The sequence below is a fragment of the Trachypithecus francoisi genome, unplaced genomic scaffold (assembly GCF_009764315.1).
Source record: "Trachypithecus francoisi isolate TF-2019V2 unplaced genomic scaffold, Tfra_2.0 Lachesis_group0, whole genome shotgun sequence".
NCBI classification, from domain to species: domain Eukaryota; kingdom Metazoa; phylum Chordata; class Mammalia; order Primates; family Cercopithecidae; genus Trachypithecus; species Trachypithecus francoisi.
The window spans coordinates 20,807,143-20,820,443 of record NW_022681453.1 but is presented as its reverse complement, the minus strand read 5'-3'; the positions used below and the strand labels follow the sequence as shown (position 1 = coordinate 20,820,443).

Sequence of the window (13,301 nt, the reverse complement as noted above, 5' to 3'; positions counted from 1 at the left end):
GCTCCTTAGGCACCACCCCACCTTCCCCTAGTCCTTCCAGTGAGAGGGGACACAATTACTCAGAGCACCTTAGCGACCCCTGACCTCAGCACTCTGCTGAGGTGGTCTCCCATCATCAGCTAAGAGCATGGGATGTCCTGAGTCCTGCTCCCTGTCAGTCCTGCCGTATTTCCTGGGCACCTCCCAGGTCCCTGCCCTGCTGCTGGTGAGGTGGGAGGAGAGGACTCGCCTGCCCAGCCTGAGGAGCACCCACCGGTCTGCCTCCTGTGGGGGCCACTCTGCCTCCCGTGTGGCCACCCTGCCTGCGCAGCGGGGCACTGTGCATTCACTTCGCATGGAGTCACTAGTGTCCTCGCCCTGGGCAGAGGGTGGCAGGCCTAGAGCTTGAGACCTCGTGTTTCTCTCCTGTGGGCCCAGGTTGTCCCTGTTGCCACTCTCGTCTGCTCACCTCCCAGCACCAGCATTCAGCCTTTGGGCTGACAGAGGCCGACCAGTCTGGGGTAGCTTGATATCTCTTGGGTCTGTTCCCATGTGGGAAGCGCAGGCCAGATATGGAACCACAACCGCCAGATATGGATACAACAACCAGGGATCGTGGTTGTTTTCAGATGACATTTTAAATAACTTTTCTCTTTCCCTGGTTTCCAAACTTACTGCAATGGTTTATAATTTAAAAGAAAAAAAGAGGCCAGATGCGGTGGCCCATGCCTGTAATCCCAGCACTTCAGGAGGCCGAGGCGGGTGGATCACCTGAGGTCAGGAGTTAAAGACCAGCCTGGCCAACATGGTGAAACCCCATCTCTACAAAAATACAAAAATGAACCGGGCATGATGCCGGGTGCCTGTAATCCCAGCTGCTCGGGAGGCTGAGGCAGGAGAATTGTGCAGAGCGAGACTCCATCTCAAAAAAAAAAGAAAAAAGAAAAGAAAAGATGCTTAGGGAGGCCCTAGAGCCACAAATTATAACCAGATGTGTGCTTTCTTGTTTCCTGCAGGTGGACTTTGTGCTTAAAGATTTACTCTTCCTCCAGCAGTTCCTCCAGCTGCTGCTTCTTGCTAGCATGTGCATGGTGCTTGCCAAGTACAAAGCATGGCTCTAATACTCATAAGTATATTGTTTTATTAATACTCCTGTGAGCTGTGTGCTATAATTTCTTCCATTTTATAGAGTCCAGTTGAACCCCAGAGACATTAAGCAAGTCTCCCTGGTCCCACAGTCGGTGCTAAAGCCAGGTTTTAAACCCAGAGCTGATACTCGAAAACACTAAGCTCTGCCACCTTTGACTTGTGATGGGGCACCAGTATGTTCTGTTCTGTTTGTTCAGTTTAATAGTTAAGTGTCTACTTTATTCCAGGCACTGGACTGGGTGCCAAGGGTATAAATATGAATAAGAGACGGTCTCTATAGCCCTCCTTAACTCATTGTCTAGTGAAAAACAGGCAGATACTTAATATTGCATATGAAGTGTTGTCCAAAGATGTGCATGAGACTTTGGGGACCCAGGAGAAGGGAGGGCACTTGGTTCAATTTCAGGGAGCTAAGCAAGATGTCTTAGAGCAATGGGAACTATCTGGAAGGATGTCTAAGACCTATCCGAGAGAAGAAATGGAGTGCCCCTCCCACACCAAGGGGGCAGTATGAGTGACAGCACTAAGGTGGGAGATGCCAGGCCATAGGGGCCCTTTTTTGCCAACTTACAAAGCCTGTATTATGTTCTCCGATGATGGGGATGTGGAACTGGCACTGGAGGGTTTTAGGCCAGGAGCAGCATGGTCGGTTCACTCTGGTCCAGTGTCAGGGTGGATTCAGGGGAGGGGACTGGAGTCAGGAGGACTTGCTAAGGCAAAGGGATGGCCTTGATTCTGGGAGATTTTTGAGCACCAGACCAGCACCTTTTCTGCCAACTTGAGGGATCTGTTGGATGATTTCTCACTGGATGATTGTAGTCAGTTTTGAATTCCCCTCAAGATGGCAGGAAAAATGTGGGCTTTGGATTCGGGTAGACTTAGATGCAACTCTCCGTGGTGCCATTTTGGCAATGGCAGATCCCATGACCTTATCTGTAAAATAGAGATGATACTTTGCCAGGTTGTCAGAAAAATTAGAAGCAATGATACAACGTTCCTGAGGTGTGGCCAGGTGCATTGGCTCACACCTATAATCTCAGCACTTTGGGAGGCTGAGGCAGGCGGATCACTTGAGGTCAGGAATTTGAGACCATCCTGGCCAAGATGGTGAAACCCCGTCTACTAAAAATACAGAATTAGCCTGGTGTGGTGGTGCGTGCCTGTAATCCCAGCTACTCGGGAGGCTGAGCAGGAGAATCACGTGACCCCTGGAGGCAGAGGTTTCAGTGAGCCAAGATCTTGCCACTGCACTCCACCCTGAGTGACAAGAGTGAAACTCTGTCTCAAAAAATAAAATAATAAAGTTCCTGACGTGAGGACTCAATAGATGCTGACAGCATGACAGCCACAGCGGCAGCTGCTCTTCACCCCACAGTGAACCCATGAAGTGGACAACTGAAGAAACAGACTGTGAAAAGTTAAGTGACTGGCTTAACATCATCAAATTGTGGATAAAGCTGGAACTAGATTTCAAGCTATTCCCGACTTGACTGCCTTTTTAGTTCCCTGCCATAAGAATCACCAGGACCTCCATTTCTCCTTAAAAAGTGGCCCAACCTGGATTTAGAGTTCTCCTAGGGTGGAACTGAGTCACATGGCCACACCAGCAGCAGGGGAGGCTGGGAAATGTAGTCTTTAAATTGCCTGACCAAGGGGCTTCTCTTAGTAAGGAAGAGTGAGAGGATGGATTTGGGGAAGCAGCCAGCAGTCTACCTCAGTGACTTCTGGGGACTTTGTCCCTGGGCGTCTCTGGGTTTTTAGCACTACTACGGGGCATTGAGGAGGTTTGAGATGGGGCTTGGTTGTTGGGATGTTCGTTTATCACTTAGGGAAGGTGCTGAAACACTTCTGGGCTTTGCCTTTACTGCTGGTTTCCTCCAGCAGATAGATTTGCTCATCCCTCAGGACAGTTTCTGCCCTTTGGAGCATTGGAGACCTGGTCAAGAATTGTGGAGAGGGGGCTTGGGCTCCGTAGGACCAGCCAGGCATGGCTCAAGGTCACTGGCCTGACCAGTGCTGGTTAGAGAAAGGCTTGGCCCAGGCGACTTGGCTTTCTTTGCGGCTCCTCTGCTAACTGCTGGGGTGATTCTGGACAAGTCAATTCTTCCCCTACCATTTTCCACACCCTACACTGGAGGGGTTGGACACTCAAGGACCCTTCTGGCTCTGAATGGGAGTCACACTGCCTAGTTTATGAGCTGATATGCAGCTGGAGGTGGCACTGCTTGCCACTTGCCCAGGGGAAGAGTCCGCTGCCTCAGCACTCGCCTGTGTTGCAGGAGGCACTGGCCTGTGAGACGGCTTGAGAAACAAGGCCATCAGAGAGTGGTCCTGTTCAGCAGCATGCCACGGGGCAGAGGACTCCAAAACTGTGGATGTGTTTCTGCCTCCAGATCATTGGAAGAGGAGAGTATTTTTCCCCAGGGATGAACAAGAAAGCACACAGGCTTATGGCGTATGAGCTCATGGCTTCCAGAGCACCCCATTCCTGAGACTTGGGAAACCTGCTCACACACTGAGGTCCAACGTCTTACACAAGGACCAGCGGTTTTGTGTCCCAGCAGAGCCTGTGACTGACTTCCTGCTGTCTGTGAGGGAGAGTGATCCAAAGCATCTTACATGTCTACTTTTGGAAAGTCAGAAGCTAAAATGGCCACTGGGAGGCCTGTGATGACCCTCCTCCTTTAAGGTTACACTGTAGATGTAACAATACAAATATTTAACTGAATTGCCTTGGTGGATTTTCATGGCAGAGAGCAGCTTTGTGCCAAGAGCCCTGCCAGGTTCATGAGCCTCTTCCTGTTCTGTATCCTCAGCAAGGGGTGATTTTCCACCCATGTTGTGCTGGTCTGAAAAATGCCATCTGGTAAGAGGGATGCAAGGGACTGTGCCACCTGGTAGCCAGGGCTGCAGCCGGGAAACCCTGGCTTCCCCGTCTTAGGCAGCCACATGCCTTTCCCTGCACCTGACAGGAGCCCACCACATTCCTCCTATCCCTGCATCTCTTGGGCTGCGCCTCGTGTTGACCAGACAGCTCCCTTAAATTGTGTGTTTAATCTCAAGACAGTTGTGCTTTTTGACTCAGTTTCTAAATAGAGCTGCAGCTGCTACCTGGAAATTATATCCCTTCCACCGCTTGTGTTTTTTGACTTGATACTCTACCACTCTGTGACATAAAGTGTAAAATTCCAACTTCCTTCTGCCAGTCAGTGGGTCCATGTGGAGGGCCAGCCCGGACTGGGCTCCGAGGAAGATGGTGGAGCTGGGTGCCTGGTCCCCGCCCTCCACATGCTGAGTGGAAAACCGAACAACATAGCATTAAGTTGGGTGCTGTGTGAAGTAGACAAGTAGAATTGAGTCATCCATAATTGCCGTCCTATTGTGTGGCACCAGTAGCACTGCCCAAACTTCTGGGAGAGTGAGCACCATACCCTGGTATCCTCAGGGGAGGACGTGAGCATGGGGAAAAGGAGGGGCTCTGGGCTCATGTCTGAGAGGTGAGATCGGGTGAGACTGGGAGCCCTGCCAGCCCACTCAAGGCAGTAGACGGTGTCAAGCCCAGCAGGTGCCCCAGCACCCAAGCGACCTGATGGGTGCATGCTGCAGCCGTGCTGAGACAGCCTTTTTAGCAATCAAACTGTCAGAGTGAGAAGGTTTGCTAGTATACCATGCTGGCAAGAATGTGGTTACTCATGCTATTAGTGGGAGTGTGAGTTGGCACAGCCTCTGTGGAGAGCAGCGCCACAGAATAAGCTGCACATAGCTTTTGATGTAGCAGGTGTGCCTCTAGGAATCTTCCCTTCAGATATGGGCCCACACAGGCAGAGATAGTACATGGCAGGGACATTCGTGGCAGCAGCTCATAGAGTAAATGAGATCATGCAGCCACACCATGGAATGCCATGTAGCCTCTAATGAAAGAAATTGGAGCCATGTGTACAGTAGGTGAGAGCAGGGCAGGTTAGCGTGTAAAGCATGTGAAGGCTTGTCCCCCCCGACACACAGACCCGTGCATCTGTGTGGTTTTCCAGCATGTCTTTGAAAGGATATGTAAGGTCTGGGGGACACCATTTGGCCCTGAGAAGGGAAACAGAGGGACTGAGGATGTCAGCCAGAAGGGAGACTTTTCACTGATTGTATTTTGTACTGATATGGTTTGGCTCTGTGTCGCCACCCAAATCTCACCTTGAATTGTACTCCCATAATTCCTACGTGTTATGGGAGGGACCTGATGGGAGATAATTTGAATCATGGAGTCAGTTTCCCCCACATTGTTCTTGTGGTAGTGAATAAGTCTCATGAGATCTGATGGGTTTATCAGGGGTTTCTGCTTTTGCATCTTCCTCATGTTTTCTTGCCACTGCCATATAAGGATTGCCTTTTGCCTCCCGCCATGAATCTGAGGCCTCCCCAGCCATGTGGAACTGTAAGTCCAATTAAACCTCTTTTTCTTCCCAGTCTTGGATATGTCTTTATCAACAGCAGACTAATACAGTAAATTGGTACCAGTAGAGTGGGGCATTGCTGAAAAGATACCCGAAAATGTAGAAGCAACTTTGGAACTGGGTATCAGGCAGAGGTTGGAACAGTTTGAAGGAGGCAGAAGACGACAGGAAAATGTGGAACTCTCTAGAAACTTGTTGAATGGCGGCTGGGCACCTTGACTCACACCTGTAATCCCAGCACTTTAGGAGGCCAGGGTGGGTGGATCACGAGGTCAGGTGTTCAAGACCAGCCTGGCCAAGATCGTAAAACCCTGTCTCTACTAAAAATACAAAAATTAGCCGGGCGTGGTGGCAGGTGCCTGTAATCTCAGTTACTCAGGAAGCTGAGGCAGGAGAATTGCTTGAACCCGGGAGGCAGAGGTTGCAGTGAGCCAAGATCACACCACTGTACTCTAGCCTGGGTGACAGAGTGAGACTCCATCTCAAAAAAAAAAAAAAAAAAGGGCCGGGCGCGGTGGCTCAAGCCTGTAATCCCAGCACTTTGGGAGGCCGAGACGGGCGGATCACGAGGTCAGGAGATCGAGACCATCCTGGCTAACACTGTGAACCCCGTCTCTGCTAAAAAAAATACAAAAAACTAGCCGGGCGAGGTGGCGGGCGCCTGTAGTCCAGCTACTCGGGAGGCTGAGGCAGGAGAATGGCGTAAACCCGGGAGGCGGAGCTTGCAGTGAGCTGAGATCCGGCCACTGCACTCCAGCCTGGGCGATAGAGCGAGACTCCGTCTCAAAAAAAAAAAAAAAAAAAAAGACTTGTTGAATGGCTTTGCCCAAAATGCTGATAGTGATATGGACAAGATCCAGGCTGAGGTGGTCTCAGATGGAGATGAGGAACTTATTGGGAACTGAAGCAAAGGTGATTCTTGTTATGTTTTAGCAAAGAGACTGATGGCACTTTGCCCTGGCCCTAGAGATTTATGGAACTTTGAACTTGAGAGATATGATTTAGGGTATCTGGAGGAAGAAATTTCTAAGCAGCAAAGCATTCAATAGGTGACTTGGATGTGTTAAAGGCATTCAGTCTTGTAAGGGAAGCAGAGCATAAAAGTTTGGAAAATTTGCAGCCTGACAATGTGATAGAAAAGAAAAACCTATTTTCTGAGGGGAAATAAAAGCCGGCTGCAGAAATTTGCATAAGTAACAAGGAGCCAAATTTAATCCCCACGATCTTGGGGAAAATGTCTCCAGAACATGTCAGAGGTCTTCACAGCAGCACCTCCCATCACAGGCCTAGGAGAAAATGGTTTCGTGGGCCAGGTCCCTGTGCTATGTGCAGCCTAGGAACTTGGTACCCTGCATGCCAGCCACTCCAGCCATGGCTGAAAGGGGTCAATGTAGAGCTCAGGCTGTGGCTTCAGAGGGTACAAGCTCCAAACTTTGGCCACTTCCACATGATGTTGAGCCTGCAAGTGCACAGAAGTCAAGAATTGGTGTTTGGGAACCTCCGCCTAGATTTCAGAACATGTATGGAAATGTCTGGATGCCCAGGCAGAAGTTTGCTGCAGGTGCAGGGCTCTCATGGAGAACCTCTGCTAGGGCAGTGTGGAAGGGAAATGTAAGGTCGGAGCTCCCACACAGAGTCACCACTGGGGTACCGTCTAGTGGAGCTGTGAGAAGAGGGCTGCTGTCCTCTAGACCCCAGAATGGTAGATCCACCAGCAGCTTGCACTGTTAGCCTGGAAAAGCTGCAGACACTCAGCGCCAGTCCATCAAAGCAGCCAGGAGGGAGGCCATACCTTGCAAAGCCACAGGGGTGGAGCTGCCCAAGACTGTGGGAACCCACCTCTTGAATCAGCATGACCTGGATGTGAGACCTAGAATCAAAGGAGATCATTTTGAAGCTTTAAAATTTGACTGCCCAGCTGGATTTCAGACCTGCATGGGCCCTGAAACCACTTTGTTTTGGCCAATTTCTCCCTTTTGAAATGGCTGTGTTTACCCACTACCTGTGCCCCTGTTGTATCTAGGAAGTAATTAACTTGCTTTTGCTTTTACAGGCTCATAGGTGGAAGGAATTTGCCTTGTCTCAGATGAGACTTTGGACTATGGACTTTTAGGTTAATGCCGAAATGAGTTAAGACTTTGGGGGACTGTTAGGATGGCGTGATTGATTTTGAAATGTGAGGACATGAGATTTGAAGGGCCAGGGGCAGAATGATACGGTTTGGCTCTGTGTCCCCACCCAACCTTGAATTGTACTCCCGTAATTCCCACATGTTGTGGGAGGGACCTGGTGGGAGATAATTTGAATCATGGGGGTGGTTTCTCCCATACTGTTCTTGTGGCAGTGAATACGTCTCAGAAGATCTGATTATTTTATCAGAGGTTTCCACTTTTTCGTCTTCCTCATTTTCTCTTGCCACCTCCATTTAAGAAGTGCCTTTTGCCTCCTGCCGTGATTCTGAAGCCTCCCCAGCCATCTGGAACTGTAAGTCCAATTAAATCTCTTTTTCTTCCCAGTCTCAGGTATGTCTTTATCAGCAGTGGAGTAATACATGCACTCTTTGAATTTCTTTTAAAAAGAGAAAAGAATCTTATTAGGTTACTGGAGATGCCATAACAAATAATCACAGACTTCTTGGCCTAAAACAGCAGATATGTATTCTCACTGTTCTGAGGCCCCGAGTCCAGAGTCACGTTGTGAGCAGGGCCACGTTCCCTCCAATACCTCTAGGAGAGGACCCTTTTTTGCTTCTTCCAGCTTCTGGTGGCTCCAGGATTCCTTGGTGTGTGGCTGTATAACTCCGTTCTCTGCTTCCATCTTCCAGGTCCTTCTTCTCTTCCCCCTCTGTCTGTACTCCTCCATCTCTCATAAGGATACTTGTAATTGGATTTAGAGCCCACCTGGTTAGTCCAGAATGATCTCATCTCATGATCTTTAATTAACATCTGCCAAGACCTTTTCTCCAAATAAGGTTGCACTTGCAGGTATTGGAGGTTATGAGACATACCATGTGGGGCACCACCATTCAGCCACTATCATTGCCAACTAGATATTGAGGGGAAAACTCACCTATATGCTCCTTATACTTAAATATAAAATTGAAGGAAGAGAGATTGAAAAAATACCATACAACACTACTAAAAGAATATACTCTTTTGAATTTTATATACTCTCCATATATTCACCTTTTCCAAAAGATGTATTTTAATTCTAAGATGAGGCAAGTTTTTAGGCAAGTTGGATGGTACACAGCATAACTAGACTGAAAGCCCCTTGAAGGCAAGGACCATGTCTGTATTGTCCATTACTGTATCCCCAGCACAGAGTAAGTGCTCAGTGCTGGTGGAGTGGATAGGTGGGTGGATAGGAAAGGTTGTTGAAGAGATCGGGGCAGGGAAGCCTGTTAGGAGGCAGTCTCATCAGCACAGGAAAGCAGTCCTAAGGGGCTGGGCTAGCTTGCTGGTAGAAATGGTGAAAGGGGCCTATCCAAAAGACTCTTCAGTTGCAACTTGGCAGGGGAGATTGACAGCTGAGTGGGAAGGAGGAAGGAGAGTAAGGAGCCCCAGGGAGAGGACACTTCCATTCTATGCAGAAATGGCAGAGCTGGGCAGGACTAGCAGGGTGGGCAGGAGACAACTTGCCTGTGAGGGACCCAGCTGACTGGGCCAGCCTGCAGTTAGAGCATCACTGGGAGGCCAGGGCTGGAGGTGGAGGCTGGCAGGCCCTCAGTGTAGAAGCCCTGAGAGGGGAACTTCTCCCCAGGAGTCAAGAGGAAGAAAGGGAGGCTGTGGAGGGAGAACAGAACCATGGGAGATAGAGGAGAACACTCAGAGCATTGGGAGATGGCAGGAAGGTGAGCAGGGTTGGGGAATCATAGGATCCTCCTAGGATTAGGCCCCTTTGCTGCCTGGGGGGCCAAAGGAGGGCTTGGTATGGAGGGGTTGCAGCTGGCTGACCCAAGGTCTCACGTTTCACAGAAACCAGGACAGGGGTGGCTTAGCCCCGGGAGTGGGGAAAACGGATACAGAGAGAAGGAGAAGGACGACAGGGTGCAGGGTGGGGACTCCACGGTGAGGCATGCTCTGCTGAGCACATGTTCATTACAGACGTGTCCATCTGTCTTCTCATTTAATCCTGGAGATAACCTGCCTGGCAGATCATAGCAGTCCCTACCTCCCCCTTGTTTGTGATATACAGAAGTCACATAGCTAGATAGTAGCAGAGACAGGATTCAAAGCCACATCTGTCTGACTGTGCCCCAGTTGTTGACCACTCCTCCTTTTCAGGGCTAATGAGACCCATGCCTATCTTCAGGACACCTGTACACAAAAGGCCGCGAGTCTGCTTAGGAGCCTGCTGTGGCTTGGGGACAATTGGTGCACCTCATCACAAAAGCAATGGAATGGGACCTGTGTGCAGAGGCAGTGCCACTGAGTGCTGCAGGCCTCAGTCTCCACCTCCCCCTCCTCCCCTTTCTTTGCTCATTAAGGCTCTTTCAGGCACCATTGCATCAGCCTTGGCTTCCAGCTCTGTGGTCGGGAGCCTGACCTGCGCTTGAGGTGTGGCTGCTCCCTTCCACCAGCCTCCGCCTCAGGGGAATGTGGGGATGAGGATGTGTTAGAAAGGGTGGCTTATGCTTTTCTGGCTCTGGCTGCCTCTGAGCGAGTCCCCTCCATCCTGCAAAACACCACTGATTAAGAAAGGTCTGTGGTCCTAGGACCCTGCCTGAGCCACTCTAAGCATGGTGTGGCTTCTGCAGGAGCAGCTGCCGGGCCCACACAGGGTGCAACTGTTTCCATGGGACAGGGTGCCTGGCTCACTGTCTGTGAGGCACGCAAAGACCCGTCCTTGTTTGTTACCTGCAGATAAGTCCCCCCGCCACCACATGGAACAGTGTGAACTCCCACCTCCCGAGTCAGCCCCAGCCATCCTTTCTTCCACATCCCATATCCACCGTCAGCAGAGCCTTCAGCTCAATGTTTAAGACCCAACTGGAATCTGACCTCTTCTCCCCTCTCCTGTTGCCCCGGTCAGTGCCAGCATGTGGTCCTGGTTACTGCAGGGGATGGATGGGGGCAGGTAGTTGTCTCTAGTGGGCTCCCTGCTGCCACACCGTTCCTGTGGGCTGTTCTCGGCACAGCAACCTAAGGGAGCCTGTTGGACTGTGGCTGCAGCTGCCTGGCCACCACACACAGGCCCAGGTGGAGCTCTTCGCCTGGGCTCTGGGCACAGGTCCAGCTGCCTCTCCCGCACGCCCTGCTGCTCTGCCTGCTGGCCTCCAGCCCTCTGCTTGGACGGCTCATCCCGAGACCCTCGTGACTTAGCCTGTTCCCTCCTCGGGCCTGGGCTCTCCTTCATACCTCCTCACTGACAGTCCAGACCCCACGTGCCAGCCCTCTTCTCTCCTCGCCTGCCTCTGTGTTTACCTACACACTTGGCACTGTCTGCCATGCTCCATATGTTGTTCCTCTCCCCACTAGGATGTGATGAAGGCAAGGGTTTTGTGTATTTCATCTCCTGCTGAATGGGGCTTGTTACATAGCAGGTCCCTCAATAACACATGACGGTAGATGAATGAATTTTTCTGTTTTTTTTTTTTACCCCCGTACCAAATTTGATTTGGAGACGCTCTCTTAGTATTTCCTCTTCCTTTAATTAAAAAAAAAAAAAAAAAAAAAAAAGACTCTGGACTGTTGTAGGGAAAGGGGATAGGAGGTAGAGAGGAGGGAGGCAGGAGCCACACTTCTGCTCTGATTCAGAAGAATCAATTCCATTCTGACCTTGATCAAAAGTGCTGCTATACGTGGCTGTCGCAGGGCACCCATGGGCACAGGCACACCATTCTCCTCCATTCCTTGTCTGAAGCCCAGCTGTAGGTCACACTGATTCTCCCACATCCCACTTTGCTTCATCGCCTCAAATCTCTGAGATAAGTTTGTCTTTTCTTTTGTAAATTCTGAAATTCAAGCAATGTGAATTCCTTGATCCATAATTCCTTTAATCAAAAGTAGCCCTTGGGCCGGGCGCGGTGGCTCAAGCCTGTAATCCCAGCACTTTGGGAGGCCGAGACGGGCGGATCACGAGGTCAGGAGATCGAGACCATCCTGGCTAATACGGTGAAACCCCGTCTCTACTAAAAAATACAAAAACTAGCCGGGCGAGGTGGCGGGCGCCTGTAGTCCCAGCTACTCGGAGGCTGAGGCAGGAGAATGGCGGAAACCCGGGAGGCGGAGCTTGCAGTGAGCTGAGATCCGGCCACTGCACTCCAGTCCGGGTGACAGAGCGAGACTCCGCCTCAAAAAAAAAAAAAAAAAAAAAAAGTAGCCCTTGGATTTCTTTTTTTTTTTTTTGAATCAGGGTCTCACTTTGTTCCCCAGGGTAGAGTGCAGTGGCACTCTTGAGCTTAACCTCTTGAGCTTAAGTAATCCCTTCCCGCCTCAGCCTTCCAAGTAGCTGGGACTTCGGGTGCATACCATCATGCCCAGCAAAAAAAAAAAAAAAAAAAAAAAAAATTCTTTGGAGAGATGGGTCTTGCTTTGCTGCTCAGGCTGGTCTCAAACTCCTGGCCTCAAGCAGTCTTCATGCCTTGGCCTCCCAAAGTGCTGGGATTACAGGTTTGAGCCATCACACCCAGCATAGCCTTTGTTAATAGTCACTTATGTATTCTTCTAGGAAAAAATAATGCATAATATCAGCATAAATGTATATCCATTTAGAGTGGACATGAACAGAATCATGGTAGGCATATTATTCTAGAATGTATTAATATAATTTGGAAATCTTCTATATTAGTTCATATAGATCTACCTTGTTTTAAATTAATTTTATTTATTTATTTATTTATTTATTTATTTATTTTTGAGATGCAGTCTCACTCTTGTCGCCCAAGCTGGAGTGCAGTGGCGTGATCTTGGCTCACTGCAACCTCTGCCTCCCAGGTTCAAGTGATTCTCCTGCCTCAGCTTCCTGAGTAGCTGGCATTACAGGCACACGCCACCACACCCAGCTAAATTTTTTTTGTATTTTTAGTAGAGACGGGGTTTTGCCATGTTGGCCAGTCTGGTCTCAAACTCCTGACCTCAGGTAATCTGCCTGCCTCAGCCTCCCAGAGTGCTGGGATTACAGGTGTGAGCTACCATACCTGGCCTACCTCGTCGTTTTTAGCAACTGCTTAGTATTGTATTGAACGTATGTACCATGTCATATAGACCTAAGCCCATACCGACAGGCATCAGTTTTAGTTGTGACAGTATGGCAGTGAATACTCCTATACATCCTGGCACACCTGCAATAATACTTGTATAGCATGTATCTGGCAGTACATTGTAGATTAAAGGAGCGTGGGCATTTAAAATTTTGATAGATATTGCTAAGTTGACCTTTGTCTTTTATTTCTTTGGTTTTTAAAATTTTTTTTGAGACAAAGTCTTTCCTAGGCTGGAACGCAGTGATGCGATAGCTCACTGTAGCCTCAACCTCCTGGGCTCCACCAGTTCTCCCAACTCAGCCTCCCCGAGTAGCTAGGACCACAGCCATGCGTCAAGACACTTAGCTAATTTTGTTTTTTGTAGAGATGGAGTCTCATGGTGTTGCCCAGGCTGGTCTCAAACTCCTGGGCTCAAGCAATCCCCTCCCTAAGTCTGGATTGCAGGTGTGAGCCACTGCACCCAGCCTATTTGACCTTTGAGTGGTTACACCAGTTCATTCTTCTGGGATGTTTTTCCCCAA

At 49.7% G+C, this 13,301-nt stretch overlaps 1 protein-coding gene across 4 annotated transcripts in view; it reads left to right on the top strand.

The window, feature by feature from the left end:
- The window catches only part of LOC117082987 (store-operated calcium entry regulator STIMATE), a 68,344-nt gene that overhangs the window by 29,375 nt on the left and 25,668 nt on the right, over positions 1-13,301 (top strand). The window lies entirely within an intron of this gene.